The following is a 10,974-nucleotide window of genomic DNA, read 5'->3' as shown; positions in this document are numbered from 1 at the left end:
AAAATATTTTAGGAGTATATTTATATCTAACATAAATTATAAAGAAATATTTTATTTATAAATATTACAGTTTTTTTTATTATTAATTAAAAAAAATAAATAAATATTTTTCATATATAAACAAAATTAGACCAAAAAAATAATTCAATAACAAACTTATATAATAATAATTATATTGTATCCAAATATATATACAGTATTTTTTTAATAAAAATTTAAATAACATTAGTAAATTAATTATGTTTTTTTTAAAAATAATTAATTATATTATATATATTTTAATATCTATTTTAAACAAAAAACAAATTTACTGTAAATTAATTAACAATTGATATAATTTTAATAATTGTTAAGACAGTAGTTATAATACTACCGGTGCCATAGCTAATAATAATACTAGTAGTGGTGGTGGGGGTGAAAATTTGCCAAATAATACCGGTGCCAAACATCATCATCATCATCAGCAACAACAACAGGTGCTCTCAAACATAATAGACTACCCGACCATTTGACGGCACTGTTATTTACATTACAACAACAACGGTGTCGGGATAGACAACAACAGCAACTACTGGCCCATCAAAGACAACAACAACAACAACATAAAAGTCACGTTAAAAATCATTTATTAAAATAATTATTATTTTTTTATAATTAATTAATAAAATAATTTTTTATATATTTATTTTATTTATCAAAAAAAATAATAAATAATTAAAATACTACTCAATAAGTATTAGTTATTTATAAAAATATTTTATATATATATATATATTTAAATTATATAAAATTATTAATTTAAAAAAATAATAATAATAAACTTATGATGTATTTAATTATTCTTAAAATAAATATTTCATTAATAATATAAATATTAATTATGACAGAAAAAATAATTATTATTATTATAGTTTAAATATTTAATTTATAAATATTAAAAAAATAGTTATTAATCAATTTGATGCCTATAACTGATTATAAGTTGTATTTTATTTAAAATATTTAACTTATAATTATATTTTAAATATACAGTTTATATATATATGAAAAAATTTATTTTTTTATCAACTATGAAATAATTAAATTATTTGATTATTATTTCTATATATATTAATAAATTTGAAATTTATTCAATACTAATCATTTAAACAAAACAATTATAATTTTTAATCAATAATTTATTTACTCAATACTTAATATACTGTACATGAATATCAAGATTAATGTTAAGATAAAAATAATTATATATATTGTTATTATTATTAAAAATTTTTTTAAAAAAAAGATTAAGATTAATATACAGCTTACAGATTAAAATGAAAAATTTAGGACAATTTTAAAATTTATTTTTAGATATTATAAACTAGTTAATAGAAAAAATATTTAGATCTAATATTATTATAAATAATAATAATATTATTATTGTTTACATTAAATATTATATATATATATCAGTATTTAAATATATATTTAAATTTAATATATATATTGTTATATACCGGTATTGTTGTTGTATTAAAATATTTTTATATCATTTAAATAAACAAAAATTGTTTTGTTAGAAAAATAAATAAATACCTGTACTTGTATTAATAATACATAAAATTAGTTACACAAAAATAAATTAGTATATAAATAAAATGATTTATTAGAAAAATAAAATTAATTATTATTATTTTTTTTAAAAAATTTATAAAATTAATTATTATTATTTTTTTATAAAAAATTTAAAAATTAAGTTTTATTATAATTATATGTTAAACTTTTAACTTTAAAAATGGATAGCAATAGCCGTACATTAGCGGGTCTACTATCGGCCATTGATTTGGCCAATGAGCTAACGTGCGGTATATGTTTGGGTATAGTTTGCCGACCACTGGTCACACCGTGTTGTCGGCAATTATATTGCAACGATTGTATTAGTCGATGGCTAGACAACAGCAATGATGGCCAACAACAACAACAACACCGGGAAATCTGTCCATTGGATAGAAAACCGTTAAAATTTAATCAACTAATGAAAGCGCCTTTATTTTTGACAAATATGTTGAAAATGTATCATAATTTAGGTAAAAAAAAATATATAAATATAAAAACTACTTTAAATTAACTTTTTAAAAAGTTTTTAAAAAACTATTATTATTATTAATATTATTATTTATTTGAAAAAAAATTTTCTTTTATTTTAATATTTTAGTTATTAATATGATATACAGTTATAACTAACTAAAATTATATATAAAATTTATTTTTATTTAAACTAATTATATACAGTAAATATATATATATGTATATATATTAAAATTTTCATATATATTTATAAATAACATTAAATATATTAATTATATATATATATATATAAACTATTTTCCATATATATATATATTCATAATTGACTGATAAAATTAATTATTCATTCAAAAAACATGTATTAAATATCAGTATATTATAGTAATTAGTAATTAAATAAAATTAATTATTTAAAACAATAATAAGGCAAAAAAAACTTAAACAAATATTGATTAAATGGAAAATATTTTTTTGAGTATAAAATTTTATTTATAAAAATACTAATAACTAATATGTTATTAAAAAAATAATACTTTAATTGTTTCATTTATATCTATAAAAATTTATTAATATTTTCTATTCAAAATTTATTACAAAACTTTAGATATTATTTTTAATATATATATATATATATATATATATATTCTACATATTTAGTTGAAATTAATTTTCCATAATTTACTACAGTTTTTAAAAAGGGTATAAAAGCCATGATTTTTATCAAAAAAAATTATTAGTCGTTATAAATATATATATATATATTTGATAGCAATATTAGTAATAAATTAAATATTAAAAATATATTTTATTAAAAAATTAATAAATAATTAATCAATAAATAATAAATAATTTAATTAATCTTTTTGTTTGATTGTATTTTATTTAAATTTAATAATATTATAAATTGTGTTTAATTATATTAAATTAACAGTATATACATATATACTGTATATATATATATATATTTATTTTTTGAATTTTATTTTGAATACATAGCGTGTGTTTGATTTTTTTGATTGATTGATTTTGAGGTAATATATATATATATTTAATTATAATTATATATATATTTATATTAATTTATACATTAATATTTATCTGTTTTTTTTAATTTTTTGATTTTTTTTTGTTAATTTTAATCCCAGTTCAATCAATGGATTCAATATTGCCAACTAGTATTTCAAACAATGATACTATACCTGGATTTCCTATTAAATTGATTTTGTGTACAATTTGCGAGCGCATCCCTATCCGACCGGTTGCCCGCAATTGTTGTCCATATATTATTTGGTGCGATGTCTGCGCTGCCACCGGTGCCGACGCCACCAGCGGACAACCAACTCAACTGTTTGTGTCATAACAATGCTATTGCCACCGATGTTCCCATAGAGCAGCCCAATCGTGTTGGTGTCGACCCAAAAATACAGCGCATACTGAATTCAATTGAAGTGTATTGTATGCACAAACCATACGGTTGCCGGACATCAGCAAAACTGCCGGATCTGGTCGACCATCAAATACAATGCGGGTATTCACCAAAGATAATAGGTGCGGAACAATGCAGTCTACCCCATAGGCGACCATACATCATCGGCACTAGTAGCCGCCAATGCTGACACCACATCAGTGACACCGATACAAAAATTTGTATAAAGCTATTATCGGCAGTAGTGAGAGAAGTCATGCGGCAACACTGGAAACACATATGGCGGCCATAAATACTGTTTACGAAGGAATTCAAAAATTGCGAATGAACGAATTAATAAATAACGTCAATAAAAGAAATAACGTCAATAATAATTAAAAAACAATTAATTATTAAATTTATAATTAATTTTTTAGTATTTTTAAATTTGAATAAGTTATTGTTTATAATTATTGACGTTATTTCTTTTATTGACGTTATTTATTAATACGTTTATTTCTGAAAACTGAAAAGATTTTTGCACACAACCAGTATTTTTCAGTAAAATTAAATTAGTTTTTATATCCATTAGTTTTTTAAAAAAAAAAATTCCAATTAATACTATTAGATTAGAATTTAATTTATTGTTTGATTTTTATTTTAATAATTATTATTTAATTACAGTATTAATACAGTATTTAATTATAATATTAAAACCTAAAAAAATTCATATATTTATAATAATTTTTATTTTATATTATCAATAATAAATGTTGCAAATGTGTGCAAAAAATTATATTCAATATAATAATACTTGAAAAATTATAATAAATTTATTTTTATGATTTAGAAATTTTAATTTAAAAATTAATTACTCAAAATTATCAACAACAATAAAATTATTTTAAAAATTATAATTTTATTACTATGCTATTAATAAAATTTATTTAGTATAAAATATAATTTAAAATAAATTAAATCCAAAATTATTATTATTAATTATTAAAATATGAAATATTATTTTAAAAAAATATTATATTATAAATTTTTATTTATACTATTATATATATATAAACTAATTTTATAATTTAGTATAATATTTAGTATATTATTTATGGTGATAGTTATATAATAACTTATTTTCATATTAATTACAAACTGTAAAATTTTAATTTAATTTAATTAATAATATACTTAATATACAATATTTTAAAAAATAATATTTTATTACTTATTTACAGTCTGTAATTATTATTAGTTTATTTTATATAAGTTTATAAATATTACAAATGTATAAATATATTTTATACTGTTTTAATAATAATTTATTTTTCATTATTAATTTATTGATATTTTATGCTAAATTAATATAACTTGATTAAAGTAGTTTTAATAATTTTTTTTAAAATTACATATTATTACTGTAACTACAATAACAATAGATTCTAATAATAATAATTTTTTATATATTAATAAATATATTTAAATTAAATAAACTTATGAGATATTTAATTATATAAAAATATATTTAAATTAAAAAACAAAAATTTTTTTATGACATAAACTTTATATATTAATAGCCATTAATTTTTTTATAGATTATATTTATATTAATTGTAAATTGTATTAAATTATTATTAAATTTCATAAACTGTAAACTAAATACAAATATAATTTGTATTTATATATAAATATTAATGTTTTTAATAAACTGTAATCTTTTAAACTTAGAAAAAATATATATTTATTTTGAATATAGCATAAATTATAATAAATAATTATTACATCAATTTAAATAAAATAAATCTATTTTTTATTTAAATTAAAATAATTTTTTATAATTTTATTAATAAAAAAAGTTTATTATAATTATATCATATTTAGTTTTTAAATAATATCTATTTAAACCAATACAATTTTAATATTTACAATAATTATTTTTAAAATAACAAAAACAAAACAAACAAAATAATTTACGAAACCATAATTATTAACAAAATAATTTAATATTTTTAAAAATAAACTAATTTAAAAACTTTTTTCTAAATATTTATTTTTTTAAATTAATTTTTGTTGTTATTAAACTGTAAATATAATTTTGAAAATAACATTTTTTGAATCAAAAAAAAAATTTGTTATTAAAAAAAATATTATTTTTAACAAGTGTTTTTTTTAATAATAATTAAAGTATAAATATATTTGCAATAAAATTAAATAATTGATTAGAAGTCAACATTAATCGTTTATTTATTTATTTTCATTTATAAAATAGCTAAATAATGATTGAAAATTTAATTTAAAAAATTATTTTTAAAAAAATATAAATAACAGCTAGTATATAATTGAACGGTTCACTCATATGATATATACTTTAATTTTTATATTAATATCATTTTTAAAAGTATTAATGCCAACTAGTGTGTGTGTGTGTGTGTGTGTGTATTAGCTAGTGTGTTTTAACATAAAATTATTGTAAAATTAAATTATTTAGTTTAAAAGTTAGTATAATTTATAGATTTTAAATATGATTTCCAAACCATATACGATAACAGTAGCGGTAATGCCTATGATTAAGGGTCCCAATGCTATCCTCAGCTCATCCACTATCATATAATCCCTGTCCACATATGTTGACTCATCCGTGACTTTATTATTATTATTATTATTAAAAGTAAATTGTTTAATTGCTTCGTAATTCATTTTAGGGAATAATCCATTTTCTCTCATTATATATAATCTATTTTTAAATTATTTAAAAAAAATAAATATTAATTTATTTTATAATTGAATTATTATTTTATTTATATTTTTTTTTGATAAACTGAATTTAAAAATAAATTAACTAATTTTATTGTGTATATTATAGTGTATATATATATATATATATATATATATATATATATTATTAATTACCTATAATACATCGAAATTAGATTTTTTAAATATATATATATTTTTWAAAAAAAATTATAATATTAATATTCAAATTTTAAATCAACAACAAAAACCAGTTTTATATATACTTTTGTGTGTTTTTCAGAAAATTAAATAACATTTATAAAAATAATATCTATTTTTAATATACAAGTTAAGTATTATATTATTGTATTAAAGCCTATATCCAAATTAAACAAATAGTAATTATTATGTATTAATTAATATCATATATATATATATATATATATACATTAAAAAAATAAATATAAATAATATATTTAAATATAAAATACAATATAAATATATAAATTATTTAAATAAATATTATTTAATTTTCTGAAAAAACAGTATATATATATATATATAATTATAAATTAGATTTTTAAGTACACAAAATATAAGTATATTATAATAATAATAATTAAAAAAAATTACATACAATATAATAAATTGTTTGGAAACCATTGACTGACGGTTTAGTTTATGAACTACCCGTCCATAGGATTGTTGAAAATATTTTTCATTAGCCAAATGWATTGTTGATTTATCTGTATATTTATTACCGATTACTTCATAGACTGATTGACTGGTTAGCAAAACATGGGTTTTATTATAGCGAATCAAATTCATATAATCGTCTAAATTAGCAAAYAATGAAATCCAATCGTTTAAAAATACATTTTTATTTTTTTTATTTTTATTGCGATTCAATGTTTTTTTAATTATTTGTTGTTCAATTTTATGGCCTTTTCTCTGAGTAATAATAATAATAATAATAAAATTATTATAATTATTATATTTATTAAATATATATATATATATAAATCTGAGACACTTAGTAATTAAAATTAATTGAAATTTAATTTAAATTAAATTTGAAATTTAAAAAAAATTATACTTTAATTTATAATAATTAATAAATTAATAAATTATAATAATTATTATATTTATTATATATATATAGATATATATATATAAATCTGAGACACTATTAATAACTAAAATTAATTGAAATTTTTTTAAAAAACAAATTTTTATGATTAGTTAGACTATAAATATCTCTAAAGTTTACTAATAATTATACAGAAAATTAATTATAATTTTAATATAATAATATTGTATTACTTTAGATATATATATATATATCATAGCTAATCATAAGAATTTGTTTTTTTAACATTTAATTAATTAATAGTTATTTATAAAAATTATTTATATAATCTATATAAAACTAAAAAAAATTACCTTGATTAATTCTAATTCCCTATTTTCATACAATAGTATTGTTTTCATTGATTTATCCATTAGTTTATCTAAATTTTCTAACGTATCGATTGTTTCATACGATTGTCGTATAGTTGTCGATAGGATTTCATTGTTTAGGAAATTAATGGCAAAAAAATTAACTACAAGTAAGGCTCCAATAATTATTGAATTTTTAATTTTAGTATCTTTAGTATTAACACCTATAATATCAATATAAATAATATATAAATCTTTAATTAATTAATTTATAAAATTTTTTAATTAAATGTAATAACTATAGTTATTATTATAGAAAAATAATAAAATTTGTTAATTACCAATAAAAAACATGTTATTAGTTACTAACCACAACTTTGTAGATATTAATGTCAAATAATATTTAAAACTATGTTATAGTTTTTAAATAAATAATTAGAAAAAAAAACATTATTATTATTATATTAGTTGATACGTAATATATAATTAATTAATTAAATATTTAATTAAAATACTAACCTTGATGATGATATATTTGAAAACAACATTTCATTACATATCAATATTGTTGTACAAAATATAACGCTTTGAATCATTAAATACCAAAACTATAATATATATGAATATATATATATAAAAATTAGTTATTTTTATAATAAGATTAATTAAATTATAATAAAATATTAATTTTAAAAATATTGTTTATATAACTAAGATTTATAAAAAAACAAATTAATACAACTAATATATATATATATATATATATATATATATATATATATTAAAACAAACAATTTAAAATACAAACTTTAAACAAAAATCTAATAATTTTGTATAATTTGTTTTTTATAACTTAATAATAATTACTAATTATAATAATAATTAAAATTTATATTAAAAAATAAATAAATTAAGACACATAAAACAATATATAAAATACTTTAAACTCAATAATTTTAAAATATCCCAACAAATCGTTATACTGTGTGACGGAATATTTGCCGCCAATTAATACAATACTTGAAAATATTTCTGAATAAACAATATCTGTATAGTTTATGATGTCATCGGTTAGCGAAATATATTGCATCGATATATTGATTTTCTGCAGTTTTAATTAAAAACAGTAAAATTATTAAAAATATTTTTTTTAATATATATATTTAAGATAAATTAAATATATTTATTCTTAAAAAAATTACAGTAATATTATATTATTATTTTTTAAAATAAAAAATTTAGACAAAATATACCTCATTATACATGTATATATAACTTAATCTATTATAAGTAGTTAAGACAACATGGTTCACGAGGGGAAGGCACAGTGCTATCCCCCATATAACTGTGTCACGGAGAGGGGGTTCACGTGATCACGTGACTCCACCTAACCTAAGTGTACTACACTAATGACGTCACCACTACCTCTAACCGAACCTAACCCAACCTAACCTAACTGACCAATTACCCGAACCTTACCTGCCTGAACTGACCACCTACCCAATCTGACCAACTTACCGAACAAACCAACTACCCGAACTGACCACCTACCCGAACTGACCAATTACCCGAACCTTACCTACCCGAACTGACCAACTACCCGTACTGACCAACTACCCGAGCTGACCAACTACCCGAACTAACATTAATTATTGCATACAATACATGTAATATAATGACATCACTGTATTGAAATAATATGTACACACTGTATTGCAATAATATTACATATACTGTATATATTAATTAACTTAAATTGTTAATAACTTTTTTAATTGTAATTAAAATTAAAATTTTTTATTCTTAAAAGATGCTTAAAAATGTGTAGTTTGAGCTAATAAAAAAATAATTATGAAAAATTAACTAATAAGCGGTCAAATTAACAAATTAGTGTCTTATAGACTGTAGTACGGAATACATTGGATTGAGGCTAGCATTGTATTCAAACATACATCAAATTAACTCGCCAGTGGAAGATATCAGTGTATAACTGAGTCTTGAATTTATAATTTGTGATTATTTATAAAAAAATAAAGTAAGCACAAAAAAAACTTCAAAAAAAAAACTTTTTTAAAAAAAAAACTTTTTAAAAAAAACTTTTTAAAAAAAAAACTTAAAAAAAAAACTTTTAAAAAAAAACTTTTAAAAAAAACTTTTAAAAAAACTTTTAAAAAAAAACTTTTAAAAAAACTTTTAAAAAAAACTTTAAAAAAACTTTCAAAAAAAATCTTCAAAAAATTAATATTAATTAATTAAAAACATTTTTTTATTTACTTTCATATTTTATGTTTAGCACTATGAATAACTATCCTAGAGATAGTTTCGATAGATTTGGAGATGATTTGTGTGCATTACTATTAAGTCCGCTGGTCGCAGATGACAAATCATGTCTAAGTGAAGTTTCAACTCAATGGAAACAATGTCTTCCTGTTTATCATCGAGTTCTCCGAATTACCGACGATTACGATTTTGATTGGCATAAACGGATCGATGACAATACAATACGTTATGGATCTCTAGGTTTAGGATATGTAGCACTCGGCGATAAGTGTTTGCAGTCATTACACTCAAAATGGGCATACATTACTAAATTGGAAATCAATTTGGCAATTATTACACAAAATAAATCAATGCATTTATTTTTGGATAATTTCAAATATTTGAAGGAAGTGTCATTCTTTTGGGGTGACAAATTTCCAATTGATGAAGAACTCATCTATATTCTTGATTTGGATATTCCGGCAAAAATTAAGGCCATTAATTTTATGGATAAGATAAAATTCAATAACAGCAATTTTGTGAAATTTATTGAAATGTATGGCGAAATACTTAAAGAAGTGCACATTGACGGTGAAGTATCGTCTCAACTACTATGTGAACACTTGCCTATTTCACCAAAATTGAAAGAACTCATTATTAACAAACAATTAACCAAAGATCAATGGATTAGTCTTTCTGCCAACAAATCATTGAAAAAACTGACAATTGACTATGATGTCGGTCAATACGTTTTTAATGCATTCAATTTAATTAAACAACTGACGCCTTCAATATACTTTAAATCTGATACGGGTAAACAAGTGGCTATTGTTGAAAGTCTACCAGGATTTGGAAAAGTTGTCGATAAACTGAGAAAAACTGGTACTTATAAGACTTCAATGAATATGAGAAATTACTCTAATTTTTGCGTTTACGTAAAAAATCGCAAAGTACTTGTATTGTATAACATTTACAACAACTACCTTAAAGCTGTATTAGAAAGCAAAACAGCAGGAGTTTGTGAGACTATTGTATTTGATAAAAGTGTTAATATCTTCAAT

At 18.7% G+C, this 10,974-nt stretch overlaps 1 protein-coding gene across 1 annotated transcript in view; it reads right to left on the bottom strand.

The window, feature by feature from the left end:
- The window catches only part of LOC128951652 (uncharacterized), a 54,732-nt gene that overhangs the window by 32,779 nt on the left and 10,979 nt on the right, over positions 1-10,974 (bottom strand). The window lies entirely within an intron of this gene.

The sequence above is a fragment of the Oppia nitens genome, unplaced genomic scaffold (assembly GCF_028296485.1).
Source record: "Oppia nitens isolate AA-2021 unplaced genomic scaffold, nextdenovo-longstitch-racon4-pilon3 scaffold1_pilon_pilon_pilon, whole genome shotgun sequence".
Classification (NCBI taxonomy): domain Eukaryota; kingdom Metazoa; phylum Arthropoda; class Arachnida; order Sarcoptiformes; family Oppiidae; genus Oppia; species Oppia nitens.
Note: the sequence above shows the minus strand (reverse complement) of the source record. Positions and strands in the feature narration are given on the sequence as shown.